Consider the following 19197-nt stretch of genomic DNA (forward strand, 5'->3'; position numbering starts at 1 on the left):
TGAATTTCATATACTTTTCATATCATGAAATAGCCTTCTTTTTATTTTTTTCCTGACCATTTGAAAATGTAAAAACAATCCTAGCTTCTGGTCATACAAAAGCAGGACGTGGGCTGGAATTGGCCCACGGGTTGTAGTTTGCAGACTCCGTTGTATGCTGTCATAGCATATACCACATGTTCTTCCTGCATTGCACTTATCACATCAGTAATTACTTATGCATGTGATCGATTTCTTTCTTTCTTTCTTTTTTTTTTTTTTGAGACAAAGTCTCACTCTGTTGCCCGGGCTAGAGTGCCGTGGCGTCAACCTAGCTCACAGCAACCTCAAACTCCTGGGCTCAAGCAATCCTTCTGCCTCAGCCTCCGGAGTAGCTGGGACTACAGGCATGAGCCACCATGCCCGGCTAATTTTTTCTATATTTTTTAGTTGTCTGGCTAATTGCTTTCTATTTTTAGTAGAGACGGGGGGTCTCGCTGTTGGTCAGGTTGGTCTCGAACTCCTGACCTCGAGCGATCCTCCCGTCCTGGCCTCCCAGAGTGTTAGGATTACAAGCGTGAGCCACCGCACCAGGCCTGAATGTGATCGATTTCTTAATGTTATCTCCCCAGTTGGAGGTAAGCTCTGTGAGAGAAGGGACCATAGGTTTGGGTTTGTTTACCCTTTTTCTCCCAAACATCTAGTAGAGGGCCCGACCCATAGGAGGTACTTAATATATGAATGGAGTAATAAAGTTTTCTCTCCTTTGAGAGAAACTCAAAACCTAGTGGGGAATGCAGGCATATAAACAATTAACTACACAATTAACTAGGTCATGCTGAATGGAGGGAAGAGGAGTTCAGTTTCTGGCAGGTTGAGTTTGAGATGCCAATGGGAAATCAGGATATGGTGGGTCCCAAACATCTGGCACTACCTGAGTTGAGTCTAAGATGTAGATAAGGGAGTAGAATGCTTAAAACAGATGTAAAAGCTACCTGAGTATGCCAGGTCACTCAAGAAGAGAGATCACTCAGGGAGAGAGGCTGAATGCAGAGAGGAGTGGGTAGAGACTTGGAAACTTGGGGTAAGTTTCCGGGCCAGAGAAGGGGCAAAGGTTGGTGGAGAGGGAAGAAGAGATCCAAGATAAAGTACAGGCATATCTGCTTCTATTGCTCATCACAGATATTATGTTTTTTTACAAATTGAAGGTTTGTGGCAACGCTGTACAAGCTAGTCTATAGGCACCATTCTTCCAACAGTATGTTCTCACTTTGTGTCTCTGTCACATTTCAGTAATTCTTGCAATATTTCACATTTTGTCACAATTATTATTGCTACTGTGGTGATCTGTGATCTTACGATCACTTAACATCAGTGATGTTACTATTATTTTGGAGCACCATGAACCACACTTATATAAATGGCAAACACATTTATTGACACTATATAAGTGTCAATAAATGTGTGTGTGTGTTCTCTTTTTTTAGAGACCAGGTCTCGCTCGGTAGCCCAGCCTGAAGTGCAGTGGTGTGAACATAGCTTACTGCAGCCTTGAACTCCTGGGCTCCAGTGATCCTCCTGCCTCGGCCTCCCAAAGTCCTGGGATTATAGGTGTGAGCCACCATGCCTGGCCAGTGTATGTGTGTGTGTGTTCTGACTGATCCACCAGCTAGCTGTTCCCTATCTCTCTCCCTCTCCTCCAGCCCCCTTGTTCCGTGAGACAAAATAATGTTGAAATCAGGCCAGTTTAATAACCCTACAATGGCCTCTAAGTGTTCAAGCAAAAGAAAGAGTCACTCATCTCTCACTTTAAATCAAAAGGTAGAAATGACTAAGCTTAGTGAGGAAGGCATGTTGAAAGCTGAGACAGGCCGAAAACTAGGCCTCTTGCACCAGACAGTTGGCTAAGCTGTAGATGCAAAGGAAAAGTTCTGGAATGAAATTAAAAGCGCTACTCCACTGAACACACGAATGATAAGAAAGCATAACAGCCTCATTGCTGATATGGAGAAAGTTTTAGTGGTCTGGATAGAAGATCAAACCAGCCACAACATTTCCTTAACCCAAAGCCTACTCCAGAGCAAGGCTCTAACTCTCTTCAATTCTGTGAAGGTTGAGATAAGTGACAAAGCTACAGAAGAAAAGTTTGAAGCTAGCAGAAGCTGGTTCAGGAAGTTCAAGGAAAGAAGCATCTCCATAACATAAAACTGCTAGGCAAGGCAAGCAAGTGCTGAAGATTAAGCAAGTTATGCAGAAGATCCAGCTAAAATAATTGTTGAAGATGGCCACAACCACCTTCAGATTTTTAATGCAGATGAAATAGCCTTATATCAGAAGAAGATGCCGGCTGGTCTGAAGGTAGTGAGTTATCTCACTTGATTATTCACAGTTACAAACTGAACTCTTTGTTCTACTACTTTCCCCTCTTCTCACTACTGCACTTGACTAGTCAAAAAAAAAAAAAAGGAAGAAGAAGATGCCATCTAGGACCTTCATAGCTGGAGAGGAGAAGTCAATGGCTGACTTCAAGGGACAAGTCAAAGGACAGGCTGACTCTCTTGTTAGGGGCCAATGCAGCTGCTGACTTTAAGTTAAAGCCAGTGCTCATTTACCATTCCAAAAATTCTAGTACCCTTAGGAATATGCTAAATCTATTCTACCTGTGCTCTAGAAATGGAACAACAAAGCCTGAATGACAGCACATCTATTTACAGCATGGTTTGTTTATTTATTTATTTATTAGAGACAGGGTCTTGCTCTGTCACCCAGGCTAGAGTGCAGTAGCATGATCATAGCTCACTGCAACCTCAGCTCCTGGGCTCGAGTGATCCTCCTGCCTCAGCCTCTTGAGTAGCTAGGACCACAGGCACTCACCACCATGCCCAGCCAATTTACTGACTCTTTTAAGCCCATTGTTGAGACCTACTGCTCACACAAAAAAAGATTCATTTCAAAATATTACTGCTCATTTACAATGCACTTGGTCACCCAAGAGATCTGATGGAGATGTATAGATTTTTTTTTTTTTTTTTTTTTTTTTGAGACAGAGTCTCACTTTGTTGCCCAGGCTAGAGTGAGTGCCGTGGCATCAGCTTAGCTCACAGCAACCTCAGACTCCTCGGCTTAAGCGATCCTACTGCCTCAGCCTCCCGAGTAGCTGGGACTACAGGCATGCGCCACTATGCCCGGCTAATTTTTTCTATATAGATTTTTAGTTGTCCATATAATTTCTTTCTATTTTTAGTAGAGACGGGGTCTCACTCTTGCTCAGGCTGGTCTCGAACTCCTGACCTCGAGCGATCCACCCGTCTCAGCCTCCCAGGGTGCTAGGATTACAGGTGTGAGCCACCGCGCCCGGCCGAGATGTATAGATTAATATTGTTTTGATGGCTGCTAACACAACATCCTTTCTGCAGCTCACGGATCAGAGTAATTTTGACTTTCAAGTCTCATTAAGAAATACATTTTGTAAGGCTATATTGCCATAGTAACGATTCCTCTGATGGATCTGGGCAAAGTAAATTGGTAAACCTTTTCAAATGGATTCACCATTCTAGATATCATTGTCATTCATGGGAGGAGGTCCAAATATTAACATTAACAGCAATTTGGAAGAGGTTGATTCCAAATCTCATGGAGGACTTTGGGTTTTTTTTTGGAGACAGAGTCTCACTCCGTTGCCCGTGCAAGTTTCATGGTGTCAGCCTCGCTCACAGCAACCTCAACTCCTGGGCTGAAGCAATCCTCCAGCCTCGGCCTCCCAGAGTTCTAGGATTACAGGCGTGAGCCACCACGCCCGACCTCATGGATGACTTTGAAGGGTTTAACACTTTAGTGGAGGAAGTAACTGCAGATGTGGTGGAAATAGCAAGAGAATTACAATAGAAGTGGGGCTTGAAGATGTGACTGAATTGCTGCAACCTCAGATGATGAGAAGTTGCTTCTCAAGAATGAGCAAAGAAAGTGATTTCTTGAGATGGAAGCTACTCCTGGTGAAGATGCTGTGAACATTGCTGAAATGACCACAAAGGATTCAAAGTATTGCATAAACTTAGTTGATAAGGCAGTGGCTGTGTTTGAGAGGATTGACTCCAATTTTCAAAGAATTCTACTGTGGGTAAAATGCTACCAAACAGCATCACATGCTAGAGAAATCTTTCATGAAAGGAAGAGTGAATTGATGGTGGCAAACTTCATTGTTGCCTTATTTTAAGAAATTGCCACCCCAATCTTCAGCAACTACCACCCTGATCAGTTGGCAACCATCAAAATATAGGGAAGACCCTCTACCATTAAAAAGAGCATGACCTGGCGACTTCTCGGGCCCCTCTCTTGGGACCTGTTTAAAAAAAAAAAAAAAGAGCATGACCTGCTGAAAGCTCAGATGAGAATTTTTTAGCAAAAAACTATTTTTAAATTAAGATATGTCCTTTTTAAAGACAATTTTATTGCACACTTAATAGACTAAAATATAATGCAAACACAAGTTTAATATGCACTGGGAAACCAAAAAATTTGTGACTTACTTTACTCCGATATTCACTTTATTGTGGTGGTCTGGAACAGAACTCTCAAAACATCTCTAAGATATTCCTGTATTTCAGAAACCAAGAGGAGTGACTATGTATTTTTGTATCCATCTAGTTTACCACTGTATTCTCAGTATTTCACCCTGGGCATGGTCTATGTTAGACAACCAGGAAATCTGTGAATTGATAATTAAATTGAATCAAAACGTTTCAAGAACCAGTACACAGTACATGGCCCACAAGAAGTACTCAAAGAAGGAAGGAGTAAGCAGTGTGGAAGGAATTCTGCTGAGGCCAGGAAGGGTGAGGACTGATGTGGCATGGCCTGGGATTGAGTTCAACCTGGCAGCTTTTCTCTCAGGAAGAGCAGATTTCTTTAAATATTTATTGACGTGTACTTTGTCTACTTCGCCCTGGGGGTGCAGAAATCCATCCAAACTGATCTCTGTTCTCAAATAGCTCACAGTCTGGCGGGGAAGACAAACAGAGGCCCTGATAATTATAGAATATTGTGCATATTTAACTGTGGGAGCACAGAGATGGGGAGGAGCTAGTAAACTTGGAAGGCATCACATAATAGGTGACATTTGAGTTGCCTTAAACGTGCGAGTGCATTACAGCAGGAATTCCAGAGGAAACCAGCCTGTGCAAAATCCTGATAAATTGTATGTGGGTAATAATCAGCTGAGAGGTCTGTTTAAAATGCAGATTCCCGGGCCACACTCCCCTGGAAACTTCTGGTTCAACAGGCAAGTAGCACCCATTTTAACAAACGTCCCAGAACTACCCTCAGGAAATCTTTCTGTGATCTCATAGTCGGGGAGAAGGGGGACGAGAGAGCAGGAACGGGAGGTGAGGCCGGAGAGAGCTTTGTCCATCCGGGCTCCCGGTCTCCGAATGAGGTCACACTATTAAAAAAAAAAAAACACAACACCTAAAAACAAAAAACCCCCACGAACCACCCTCCATTTTGCGTTGTGCTTTCAGGCCAGTAGCCGCTTCGATGTGCTTTATTTTGTCGGAGACTCGTAACAACTCAGTGGGGCAGAATCATGAGTCTTATGTTACAGGGTAGGAAACTGAGGTTCAGAAAGGAGACGATGGCTCAAGGTCACACAGCGAGAGGTGGCAGGGCAGAGACTGAAAACCGGGCGACCCGATTTTCAGCTCAGAGACTTTTTCATGGCGCAGGCTGGCCAGGAGTAGGTGAGGTTCAGGCCCTCCCTCGAGGTTGGTTCCAAAATGGTGGGGGCAGTGGCGTCAGCAACGCCCCCGCCCCTTCCGCCCGCCTCCCTCCTTCTTCACCAGGCCACCTAGGCGGGGGGAGGGGAGGAACCGAGCAGCCCACGTGACTGCCGACAACCGGGCGCGTGACGCAAAGCGGCGGGCCCAACGCTCGCTGTGTCTTGTGGGAAACGTAGTTCAAGAGATCGCCAAGTTGGCAAGGAGAGGCGGGTCCAGGACTACATTTCCCAGGAGGCCGCGGGGCGACGTCCCCGTTGCCGTCGCCGGAGAGCGGGGACGCAGGGCGCGTTGTCGGGCGGGGGCGAGGTTCAAGCCAGTTGTGCCGTTGCGAGGCTGCTGGTGCGATCGCTGTGGCGGACCCAGGTGAGTGAACACCTCTGATGGAAGTTAGGGCAGCGCAACCGGCTCCAGTCATTTCATCTTTTATGTTTTTTCTGCGGCTGCTGGGTCAGGGTTCCTGGGAAGGCCTGGCGCGGAGCCGCTCCCCCGCGCTTACGCCCTGGCCTCTTCTGAGCGGGCCCTGCTCCCTTCGGCTCCTCCCCCTCCCCGCCCTTCGGGGCTTCCCATCGCTCCGGCCTAGCTTTTGGAGGCTCTCGGCAGCCTTCTCTCCAAATAGCTCCTACACTTTTTTTATTTCTTGCACTCTGCTTGTGGGGGAGGCGTCCACTTCCTTTCCCTTCTCTTTTGGTCATACGCACCCCATTATTTGGGTTTCTTTTCCCGGAACTCTTGAGTGCCCTTCCCCCCACCTAGTCTCCGTTGGCCTGGTTCTGTCTTCTCCGAGGGCGCATGTGGCTGGCACTCTGTAAACGTTAGTACCTCTTCCGTTCTTTTCTGCCTTGTGGCCAAAAGAGGCATAATCCAAATTTGTCTTCGACGGGAATAATCGTGTTCCCACTTTTTTCTTGGACTGGAACTGAGGCCGACTTGCATTCCAGTGGTACTTGGCTTGTCTTCTGCTTATATGAAGTGATTTCGTTTGCTTTTCCTAAGCAACTTTTATCAGCTATTCTCTTTGCCCTCCTCAATGTTAGGAGTAGAACATGGCGGAAGAAGCTGTGGAACAGCACTGATGCCCAGAACTTGGAAGCTGTGAGCGGGAGTACAGTGTTTACGGGGAGCTTGCTAATTGGATTGAAGGGAAAGCTTCTAAGAGTATGGCAAGGCCTGGCAGGAGAGCAGCAGTGAAGCTTCTGGTGGAAGTGTAATAGAAAGATGTTGGAGCCAGTCTGCCTGGGTTCAAATCTTGACTCTGCTAGGTTTTAATTTTAGGTCAAGAGTCTTAACTTCCAGATGCCTCAGTTTTCTTCACTCTAAAATGGCAGTGAATAATAGTGGCCCTTATAGGATTATTGTGGATACTAAATGAAATAAACTGAAAACCAGTTAGTCACTATTAGTACTGTCATCATTTATGGGATTTCTAGATTGTGGGCCTTGAGTGGAAAGGCACGTATCACACCTTAATTTTCTTCCCTTTTGGGTGACCCTGCCTTTTTTATTTGTGGAAATACTGTTATAGAGTTTCCTCTGTTATCTGGACAGCCTAATATGTGTATTATCTAGAAAGAAGCCAAAGAGTCAAAAGTGACTGCTGTCACGAACAACTTGGGGAGCAAATTGAGCAGATGTATTTTGAGAACTAATGATATCAAAAACAAGTTCTACTGCAGCTATTTAGGCTTGACTGCATCCTGTAAGAGAGCTGTTTAGGAGTTACTGTAAGAAACTAATTAAAAACCTTGGCTGGGTACGGTGTCTCATGCCTGTAATCCCAGCACTCTGGGAGGCCAGGACGGGAGGATCACTTGAGGTCAGGAGTTCGAGACCAGCCTGAGCAAGAGCAAGACCCCCGTCTCTAGTAAAAATAGAAAGAGATTAGCTGGACAACTAAAAATATGTAGAAAGAATTAATGGGGCATGGTGGCACATACCTGTAGTCCCAGTTACTTGGGAGGCTGAGGCAGAAGGATTGCTTAAGGCCAGGAGTTCGAGGTTGCTGTGAGCTACGCTAACGCCACAGCACTCTAGCCCAGGCAACAGAGCGAGACTCTGTCTCCAAAAAAAGAAAAAGAAACTAATTAAAAACCTTTATGCCTTTATGTCCAGTATAATTCTATTTCTGTTTTTTAAACCTTTTAACACCAGTGAAAAGATGTCCAGTTTTGAAGAATGATGTTTTTAGTCTGCAGACTAGGTACAGTCCCATATTTGCAGCGGTGGTGATGGAAGTAGTAGTAGTACTGGTTGTTCCTTAGAGTATTTCTTTAATACCAAATACAGGTACTTTTGAATTTGGTTTATTCTAGTTTGTGTATTTATTTATTTTTGAACGATCCTAAACTAGAGAGAGATTGAATTTGGTTTAGTCAGTGGAATTATAGATTACAAAGGTGATTTGTTTTGTACTGAGACATCGGAGGAAGGAAGCTTGGAGTATTTCTGAGATTAGCACAGAGGTGGGGAGTGATGAGACTGACTGGGAGGGCACACAGACATACAGTTTTATTTGTTTTTAGAATGGATAGTCTCTCTTTTTTTTTTTTTTTTTCTTTTTTGAGACAGAGTCTCACTATGTTGCCCTGGCTAGAATGCCATGGCGTTAGCCTGGCTCACAGCAACCTCAAACTCCTGGGCTCAAGGGATCCTCCTGCCTCAGCCTCCCGAGTAGCTGGGACTACAGGCATGCGCCACCATGCCCGGCTAATTTTTTCTATATATTTTTAGTTGTCCGGCTAATTGCTTTCTATTTTTAGTAGAGATGGGGTCTCATTCTTGCTCAGGTTGGTCTCGAACTCCTGACCTCGAGTGATCCTCCCATCCTGGCCTCCCAGAGTGCTAGGATTACAGGTGAGCCACCCCGCCCTGCTGATAGTCTTAATCTCTAAAAATCTTAGGGTGTTAGCCTGTTTCTCTTGGGCTTAGTGATATCCTGAATTGAAGGAAGTGTGGTTAATGCTATTCTCCCAAATATTAGATTTTGGTGAATTGTTTCACATTGATTTTATAAACATTTAAGACCTATTCACTATTTGATTGGTTGAGTGACTGATTCAACAAATTGAGCCTACCACTTAACCAGCTCCTGTACTAGGCCCTGTGAGTACACTGCAGTGAGACAGATGAGGTCTTGTCTTTTGGGAACTTATAGGATAGTGGGGGGAGACATAAAAGGTAAGCAAATAATTAAAAATTGAGAAAAGTGACGTGGAGGTGTCACGTAAGGGACTGACAGACACTGAAAAGGGAGAGGCCTGAGGGTAGTCACAGAAGTTCTTTTGAGGGGGAGATTGAGGAGCCAATTTTGTAAGGTGCCAAGGAGAGAATCCAGGTGGAGGAAACAGCAAGTGCCCAAAATGGAAGATGGGAAGAATTTAGCGTGCTTTCAGAACTGAAAGGAGGCCAAGCGTGTTTTAGGAGAGTGGTTACAGATGAGTTGGAGAAGTAAGGTTGTTAGGGAAGCCATTGGAGCTTTCTGATGGGTGGGAGGGGTTGCCATATTATATATATGTATCATTTACAACAAATGTTCCCTTACTTCAGTAGTACAAAACCCACAAAGGAGGGAGGCCCGAAGGAAGGGGATTTATGACTTAAGTTGGGGGGTGACTTATATTGTCAAATCATTTGTATAGATGTGGAAAATGGATTGTGGGGATGTCAGTTAAGACGGTATTGTAGTAGCCTAGGCTGGAGATGGTAGTTCCCTGATGTAGAGTGATAGAATAGAGATGTAGTGTGGGAAGAAGCGGAGGGTTTAGAGATTAAGTAGCTTTGATATCTCTAGAGCAAGGCATTCTGAATCTATGGTCTTTGACTCCGCGGGGCCCATGAACTTTGTGAAATTTTTGTGAGGGGGTGCATTTTCTCAAAAGGTCTTTGCCCACTGCTCTAGACCCTATAATGCAGGTTCATGACCCGTAAGAAAGTAATTGCCCAAGGCCTACCAGGGCAGTGAGAGACACGGGTAGTCTTCTGAGGGAAGTGATTTTGTTTTTAGGAGACATAACGAGTTTAAATGCTGTGCCATAGAAATCATCTTTTAGTTTCTTTTTGTCTAGAAGATAGGGGCTAATTATGCTCATTGAGAGGAAGCAGAGATTTAGTGAGTCCATTTTCATGAAAATTCATTGCCTAACGTTTTCTTCCATTGAATTTTGTTTACAGTGCCTATTGTAGTGGCAGAAATGGAGCACCTTAGTGTATAAGATGGTTGTTTTGCTTTCCTTCAGCAGGGGTGTCAGATGCATATTCATGTATTTTCAGATGGTAGTGTTTTATTGGAGGCAGAAGATGTGCTTTCTGCCTCAAAGTTAGAGAAAGAAACCATGTATTTTTTTCTTTTTATGGTAGAGTTTGAAAACTGAAGGCTCATGGACTAAATCCAATCTGCAGATGTATTTTGTTTGGCTCACACATTATTGTAAATTTGAATTAGTTGTCAAAATTTAAAAACGATGAGATTTCTTATAAAAATTTGGATTCAGGCTGCTTTTGAAAAATCAGATCTGGCAGCCGTGGACCTGCAGTTCTGCTTTTCAACAACTATCTTTTGTAGTTGGGGCATGTCATATTCAGTTTGCCACTGCAAATTGACATATATCCCTGACATGGAGCAGAGTGTCAGTTGGTATTTATTATTTTATACCTTTATATTGCTTGTCTGTTGTAGACATTTTAATTTGCTGTCCCTGTTCCGGCTATACGATAGAGGTTTCTAATGCTGTGATTCAAAATCATTTTGCTGTCTTATATCACCATTTTTAATTTTTTGCTGCCTTGGTGCCTTATTTCTTTTGTTTCTTTTTTTAAAAAAAAAAGAAGATTTTAGGTAACTTTGGAAGAGAGAGGTGAAGCAGTGAGAGGGGAAAAACCAAAACATTGAATTATTTTGTTTCCAAACTGAAGAAACCCACGGACTTTTAGAAAGCATAAACACATTGATCTGACTCCTGCCCATCCCTTTTTTTTGCTGGCAGGTGTGCGGTGTCCTCATTTTTGTTCTGCCTGGTTTGCATTGTAGCATCTGGAATGTTGTAACTGCATAGCTTGGCCTGTCTGAGAAGATAGAAGGCCAAGCAAAGAGAAGTTACTGAATGTCTAATTATAAGACTTTTGGCTCTTTTCCTGAGACATAACCAGAGTTATTTTTTAAAAATAATATGACATCTGTGAAGCCCGTCACATTGCTTTCAGTGATTCTATGTGGTTTTTTGAGGTTGGGGGGAGGTTTAATAACTCAATTTCTTTTTTTCTCTGTTTTAGTAAAAAGGATAGGCTAAATAAAGGATTGCTAGAGGAATTCCCAGAGGTGAAACTGTTTTCTAAATTTACCCAGGAGCTGTCTTTACTGGGAGGGTCTCTATTACATCAGGGCTTCCCAGAAGACGTCCCAGTTGATCTAAAGGATGTGGGCTGGAGTCTTGACTAATAGCTTTGGCTTCAAGACTATGGGCTATCAGAAAAAAAACTTTAAAAATGAAGGAGATTGAGGAAGTTGGTCACGTGCCAGGGTGAGGTTGCCCAAAAGAAAAAAAGAATTGGGCAAATATTTTAATATAAGCAGTTCCTGTTTCGTGCATAATAAAATGATCCTTTACAAAGTCTTGCGTTGTATATTCTTAAGTTCTTACTGGTTAAGCATCAAGGAGTTGCTTTATCACCTTTTTGGCTTTGGCAGTTCTTTTTCTTTGCCCCATATCTGCAGGAAATTGGCAGTTTTGGTGTATCTTTGCATGCATGTGTCTATCACACTGGGAAATGTTCTGGGAGAGGCTTTCCTTGACTACTCTGTAATAGTGCTTGCCCTCATCGACTGATACTTTTTTCCTCCTTACCCCTGCATTATTACTACATGACATCATAATATTTATTGTTAATCTATTGTGCTCCATCCTTCTCCTCTTTAGAGGGAAAGCGGAGATTTGTTAGATGTAGTGTTGAATCTTTGCATAGGACGTTGTCACATACAAGAGGCTTAGTAAATATTGAAAAAAAAATGAGTTAATGTGGGAATAAATAAATGGCTGGCTGGGTGGCAGTCTCTGGAAGTTCTCCACTGTCAAGTCCTAGTTTACTCAGATTCTGTTAAGTTACCATTTGAAAAGAATTTGTATAGTGGTAGGTTGAGGAGATTGCAAAGGGGCAAGAAGGGTACTTTCTGCAGTGATGGAAATATTCTATATTTTGGTTGTGGTGGTATTTACACAGTGTATTTTTTCAAGACTCATTGAGCTGTATTCTTAAAATGTGTACATTCTTTTACATGAATTAGTTGATTTATAGAAGTTTGTGTTCAAAACCCGTCTCATAAAGGCTGTTGTGCAGAACATTTTATTTTCCTCAAGTATAAATTGTTTCACCATTCAACCAGCCAGGGATGATTAAAGTGTCTTTAAATGTTGTATCATATTGAGTGGCAATATAGAATGAAGAAGAGAATCTACATGGTCCCAGACTTAGGATTTGACCTTAGAAGTAGGAAAGCAGAATGCAGCGTTCAGTATTCCCCTTGACTTAGGATGGGACTACATTTGGATAAACTCAATGTAAGTTGAAAATACTGTAAGTTGAAATCACACTTTGGACTTAAGGATATTTTCAGTTTATGATGGGTTTTTTGAGATATAACCCCATTGTAAGGCCAGGAACATCTGTATATTTAATTGATTGTTGGCTTTTTGTCTCCGTTTTTGCTATGGAAGCTGCTTAGTGTTGGGGGATATAAGGAATTAATATTCTCTGTTTTATTTCCAGCAGAGAATTTTCAGCTGCAGTATTTAGTTAATCGGGCATGGTAGTGGAGGTGTATGATCTATGGTTCCTAGAGGCTTTGGTTTTTCTCACATGAATATGATGAGACATTGAAGTCTTTGCTTCCTCATCAGAAGCTTTTTGTTTGTTTATTTTTTATTTCAGCATATTATGGGGGTACAAATGTTTAGGTTACATATATTGCCTTTGTCTCACCCAAGTCAGAGCTTCAAGCACGTCCATCCCCCAGAGGGTGTGCACTGCACCCATTAGGTGTGAATATACCCAACCCCTCCTCCTCCCTCCCATTTTTTTTTTTCTTTCAATGGGACTTTGGGGCAAGTTGTTTAACCACTTCCAAGTATCTATTTGTTCAATTTCATATGGAGATAGAAACCTCTGTCTGCCTCCAATTGTGATGGTTAGATGATTAGCCCAGTGCTGGGCATGTGGTAGGTTTCAATAAATTAATATTATTATATATGGAAACAAGAGAAGATGGGTTGTTTTGGTAGCTGTTTAGAAAGTAGTCATAAGAAATTAAATCTGAAAGGCCAGTGAGAAACACCCAGACCTCTTAACTGATAGAAGATGTAAAAAACAGAGTGCGTGATAAAGGTGGTATTTCAAGATAGTGAGGGGAAGGATGGCCTAATTATTCAGTAAACAGTTCTGGAACAGTTGGCTGACCATTTTGAAAATTAGATTCTTAATACCAACAAAGTAAGTCCCATATAAAAACCAGAGAGATACGGATTATTCAGTGAGATACCATTTTCTCTCTGAGATCTCCACTATGACAAAAAACAATGTAACAATTATTGTTAGTGAGGGTAGGAGGAAATGGACATTCTCAAACGGTGCTGGTAGCAATATAAATTGCTGCAGCCTTTTCTAGAGAAAAACAGTGTGTATCTGTTAGGAACATACCTTCAGGAATTTCTTATTAGAGAGGTTCTTAAAGATAAGGGTAATCATCACAGTATTATTTATGTAAGTGAAAAATAGAAGGCAACCTAAATGTACACATCGCTGTAAGACTGCTTATATTATGGTACATTTATACAATGGAGTGCTAGGTAGAAAAGAGATGGAGACTGGATAGCCTTATTTGTTGACATAATATAGTGAATAAAAAAGTGCCCAGAACTGATGCTTTTGTGTGGTTCAAAAACCTTTGTGTCTCTCCATTTCCTCCTTAGTTGGTGTCTGTTAAGTGAGTATTGAGCTTTAGATGCTTTTTTTGGTATGTAGAGGGGAAGGTTACCTTGAGTATGTGGCCTTTGGTTTAGATCTGCACTGTCCAATTAAATAGCCATTAGCCACATGTGGCTGGTTAAGTTGAATTAAAATGAAACATAACTAAAAATTCAGTTCCTCAGTCATTCTAGCCATATTGAACAGCATAGATACAGGACATTTCCATCATCTTAGAAAGTTCTGGTGGACAGTGCTGGTCTGCATTGCCTTTTAGTATTTTTATTAGTATCCCTTCTGCCAGTCAGAGATGGGGCCTCATGCTAGTTACAGTTTTCTCCCCTTTCATTTCACAGAATAGTTTTGGAATTTCCTTTTACTGTCATTTACGTATCACCAATTTCATATTAACTAATTAAATTCTCTTTACCTCTTAGCCCACGGTGGGTTTGTTTGGAATGTAGAGAGAATGCTGTTACCTCTATGGTCAAAGTGAACAATGTGGGGGCAGTTTTGCTGAACCTCTTAGCTCTGGATTGTACACGTTTAACCTTATTAGAGTTTCTGTTCTTCACTTTAAAAACAAGTGGGTAGAACTAGAATTTAGATTGGTGCAAGGACTGCGTCTGATGTTAACTTGATTTTTGTTTTTCTGGGAAATTGGGAAATTAAGCATTAACTACTTAATAAATGCCTAAAATGGCTGGGCATTTGCAGGGATGAAATATGTGATATGTAGAATCTTTATTGATTCATAGACTTTTAGGACTTAATTTCTATCCAGGTAAATTATTTTTCAGACGTAGACTAATTTAGTGCTTAGGTAAGGGCTTCAAATGTCTTCAGGATATTGGCTATTTAAAATGGGTGAGCTAAAGCTTAATTGTTGTTTAGTGTCTATTTTGGGGCTCCATCAAAGTGTTATTACAGCTGCTGTGATGATCTCATTGTGGCTAAAATGGACTTTTAGAAGATTTAGTCAGCAATACTTTTAGAATATTTAGTGTAATAAGCTGGCCTGTAAATTTCATCATCCCTGTAAGGCCTGTGTTTCCCTCATAATGGGTAGGTTAATTACTGTATCAAGTGTATTCTAGCAGGGATGATAATTTCTTTGATTTATTTTTTCCTCCAACATTTTATTATGAACGATTTCAAGTATACAGAAAAGTTGAAGGAATATCACCCATACACCCATCACCTAGATTTTACATTTGTTAGCATTTGCTGTATTTGCTTTGTCGCTTCTTTATACTGATCAGTTCATCTTCTTCAGTTTTTTTATTGTCGTAAAATATATGTGGCATAAAAATTTTACCATCTTAATCATTATTTTTTGAGGACACGTTCCACATTTTATTTTCTAAAAGACTAATCTCAAAATCACATATCCATATACCTATTTCCTTTTTGTTGATTTCACTTAAATACATGGTTTGTTAAATACTGTAAATAAATACTTATATCTATTACATGTAACACACAGGAACAGCTTTTAACAGAAATTCATCAACTCTCCAACATTTTTTACACTATAAATACAGGTATCAATACAATCCTGGACATATTTTTGGTATGACTAGTCATCAGCATGACACTGCTTCAAAAATTAACACAGTTGTACCTGCTCCTTTAAGTAATTTCAGCTGCAATTCTTTCACTAGGCAAGATGAATAAAGCATGCCATTTCTGTTTTTCCTTCTTGAGATTTTTACTTTTCAGAAACACATGCTTCTGCCATGTGACACTTCTCACCACACTTTCATCTTATAAACCTGAATTCTATTTTGAGAACTCCAAGTTTATGTTTAGACAGTACCTTAACAAGAGAAAAAAATTGTGCTGCATTTTTCCTTTTGTTACTTGAAAATATAATGGGTGTACATGTATGACATACATTCTTACAAGTATCCTGAGGTCATATTTACCAGCTGGAATTCTTAATGTGTAATATTTAACATTGTGACATTTAATCAAGACATTAACATGCCTTATCAAACATCTTCTGATAGTTGATTTGACAGCTTTGATCCACTAAAGTTAATTGTTTGTTCTTCTAGTGGCTATGGAAGCTTCATGTTTTCTTTGGACATCATTAGTTGTTAGCTCTTTTTTTTTTTTTTTTTGAGTCAGAGTCTCACTCTTATGCCCTGGCTAGAGTGCAGTGGCGTCATCATAGCTCGCTACAACCTCAAACTCCTGGGCTCAAGTGATCCTCCTGCCCCAGCCTCCTGGGTAGCTGGGACTGCACTGCCTGGTTTGGTAATTTATTTTGAAAAATGAAAGTAACAACTGTGGCCAAGCATGGTGATGCATGCCTGTAATCCCAGCTACTCTGGAGGCTGAGGTGGGAGAATCACTTGAGCCCAGGAGTTCAAATCCAGCCTGGGAAATACAGTGAGACCTGGTCTCTTAAAAAAAGAAAAAAGAAAATAACCATGAAAATTAGTTTTTAAAAATATTTTATTTAACAAATGTAAGCTATACTTATAACCCTGTGCTATCTCTTTTCTTTCTTGCTTTTTTCTTTTTTCAAGATAGGAGGTCTTGCTATTGTCCAGGCTGGTGTGTGGTGGCTCTTCACAGGTGTGAGCATAGTGCATTGCTGCCTTGAACTGGGCTCAAGTGATCCTCCCAGCTCAGCCTCCTGACTGATTGGGACTACAGATGTACACTGCTGTGCCTGGTGTTTTGTTTTGTTTTTGCTTTTTTTTTTTTACACCTTTCTTTTTTAGTAAATAGCATCACAGGTACCACAGTGGGTATTTCTTACAACTGTTCTTTTTTCTAATTTTCTGAAAAAATTGTGTGATGATACATTGTTCACGTCATACCTTTTGCCAAAATATTGAGGGCTTCTGTTTTCTCAAGGGCCTTTCTTAATCTTTTTTAAAAAGTTAACTAATTTTTAATTGACAAAAAGTTACATATATTTCTGGTATACAACATGTTTTGAAATATGTATGCATTGTGGAATGGCTAAATTGAGCTAATTAACATATGCATTGCTTCACATACTTACCATTTTTTGTGGTGACAACACTAAAATCTACTCTTGGCAATTTTCAGATATACAGTAATTGTTATTAACTAGTCACTGTGTATAGCAGACCTCTTGAATTTATTCCTCCTAACTGAAATTTTGTATCCTTGGACCAGCATCTCCCTAAATTCCCCCCCAATCTTTTAATATGCAAATATATGCTTCTTTTCTTGCAGGTCTTCATTTTTGTTGATCTCCTTTCTCAGTTATTAACTGGTCTGACCCTGCCAAATCTTCATTTTTTGGTGGTTTGTGATTTGAAGACTTTTCGATTGTCTCTTTCATCAGTTGAATGATATTCTGCATATTTTGCTAGAGATAATTTTATTTTATCTCTAATATTTTGGATATTTTCAACGATTTTGAGTTATATGTATTTGTATAGCTGGTAGAGAAAGCTAGACATTGATTCAAAGATTGTTCTGTCAGATCAGGAATAGATTCTAGTGTTTTAAGTGGGGATGGGTATTTGACGAATTTTATAAGTCCATCAGAGAATGTTTTTATGCTGTGCTGGTATTTCTTTGTCTGTATTACCTGCTGCAGGGACAAGAGTACTTGGGTAACAAAGATCCTCCTGTACCTTGCCTCTTTAGTTAGTTTATATGTTCAGTGGGCAGTTTATATTTCTTTGTATCCTCTGTAGAGCACAGTACAGTGTTATTCTCAGTAAATTCTTATGTATGTGGGATATCACTAGGTTCATATAATACTTGTGTCCTCACTATTGCCATACTTGCTTAGATGTTTGTTATCTTGGGGCTCAAACTTAATGCATTCAATAAACATGTTGAAATATACCAAGTGCCAGGAATTTCATTATACCAAGTGCTAGGCATTGGGGGAGATAAAAGATAAATAATACACAATCCCTGTCCTTAGGGACCTTCAACCTTAGTGGGAGAGACAGAGACATAGTTAATTATGCAGTATGCCGAGGGCAATAATAGAACATGGAATGACATACTAACTCCTGGGTAGCTGGGGGAAGGTTTTACAGGAGTTGATATTTGAGCTAGTTCTGGAAGGATGGGGTGAAGTTGAACAGTTGGTGGGTTTTGTGTATATGTGGTGGGGTTGGGACAGGAGTGATTAAGAGGAGACTGTTGAAGGCAGTAGGAAGAGCATGTCCAAAGATGTGGAAGCAGAAAAATTCATTCCAAAAATGTAGTTTGATTAAAGAAGTTCAAGTGAGTGGTAGAAAATGGAGCAGGATTGTGATGTGCACGTATTAGATTTTATTCAGTAAGCAGAAAGGACCATTAGAGAAACGACATGATCATATTTGTGACAGGTTATCCTGGCATCAAATTTGGTCTCTTTCTATTGCTTGTTTACAGATGAAAGCAAATGTGACTTATCTAAAAGTTGGTTATCCTGGTCTGATGCTGGGGTTAAATGAGTTGTTAAATTACTATTTTGGATGAAGAATTTCTAGCAAAATTAGGCATTTATGGAAGATAGACTCTGAATATGTTTTATCTGCTTTTTCAACTCTAAAATTAGTAGTTTTTTTATTGATTGAAATTTCTTTCCAAATAGGCCTTTAGTGAGTTAGATTTATTCTTATAATCAGAGATTTAGCATCCTCTGTAGCCTCCAGTGGAGTACACAAATAGTAATGAGATTGATTATTTAGGAATGTTTTCTTCTTTCTTTCTTTCTTTCTTTTTTTTTTTTTGAGACAGAGTCTTGCTCTGTCACTCTAGCTACAGTGCGGTGGTGTTATCTTAGCACACTGCAACCTCAGACTCCTGGGCTTGAGTGATCTCCTGCCTCAGCCTCCCGAGTAGCTGGGACTACAGGTACATGCTACCACACCTGGCTAATTTTTAAATGTTTTTGTGGAGATGTGGTCTTGCTATGTTGCTCAGGCTGGTCTTGAACTCCTGGCCTTAAGTGATGCTCCTGCGTTGGCCTTCCACACTGATGGGATTACAGGTGTGCACTACGGTGCCTGGCCTGTTTTGGATCTTTATATTAGTATTTTAGGAGAGGAGCAAGGAACAGCCAGTCTTGATAGGCCAACTGAATATCTTACTAATAAGACAGCCTTAAGACAAGGTAACATGTGGTTGGTGGTTGTGTTCCAAAAAAAACAGGGAGGGGAACTAGAAGTTGGAGGTAGGGAAGGTAGAAATTAGGCAGGAAACCTCTTTTCATTATATACTTTTTTGTACAGTTGGAAATTTTTACTGTGCATGTATTGCTAAAAAGAAAAAGATTAGGTAAAAAGATTTAAACATTTCAGTTAATCCAGGCAAAATAGTTTATATACCTCAAGTTTTATGATTCTGCACGTTTTTCCCTTTATAACCTTATACACCTGCTTGCTACAACGTGGATAAACCTTGAAGGTACTATTCTAAGTGAAATAAGCCAGACATAAAAAGACAAATATTGTATGATTCTCTAGAGAGGTTAAATTCAGAGACAGAAAGTAGGATGATG

General features: G+C 40.7%; 1 protein-coding gene across 2 annotated transcripts in view; it reads left to right on the plus strand.

Annotated features, from left to right (window-relative positions):
• Positions 1–6052: 6052 nt before the first annotated feature.
• The window catches only part of THRAP3 (thyroid hormone receptor associated protein 3), a 51588-nt gene continuing 38443 nt past the window's right edge, over positions 6053–19197 (plus strand). The window contains exon 1 of one of the 2 annotated variants that reach the window (XM_069479764.1): positions 6053–6116. The gene's annotated coding sequence lies outside the window, so the exon portion shown is untranslated. The remainder of the gene's footprint in view (positions 6117–19197) is intronic. The other variant, XM_069479765.1, reaches the window with a different exon arrangement.

The sequence above is a fragment of the Eulemur rufifrons genome, chromosome 8 (assembly GCF_041146395.1).
Source record: "Eulemur rufifrons isolate Redbay chromosome 8, OSU_ERuf_1, whole genome shotgun sequence".
Taxonomy (NCBI): domain Eukaryota; kingdom Metazoa; phylum Chordata; class Mammalia; order Primates; family Lemuridae; genus Eulemur; species Eulemur rufifrons.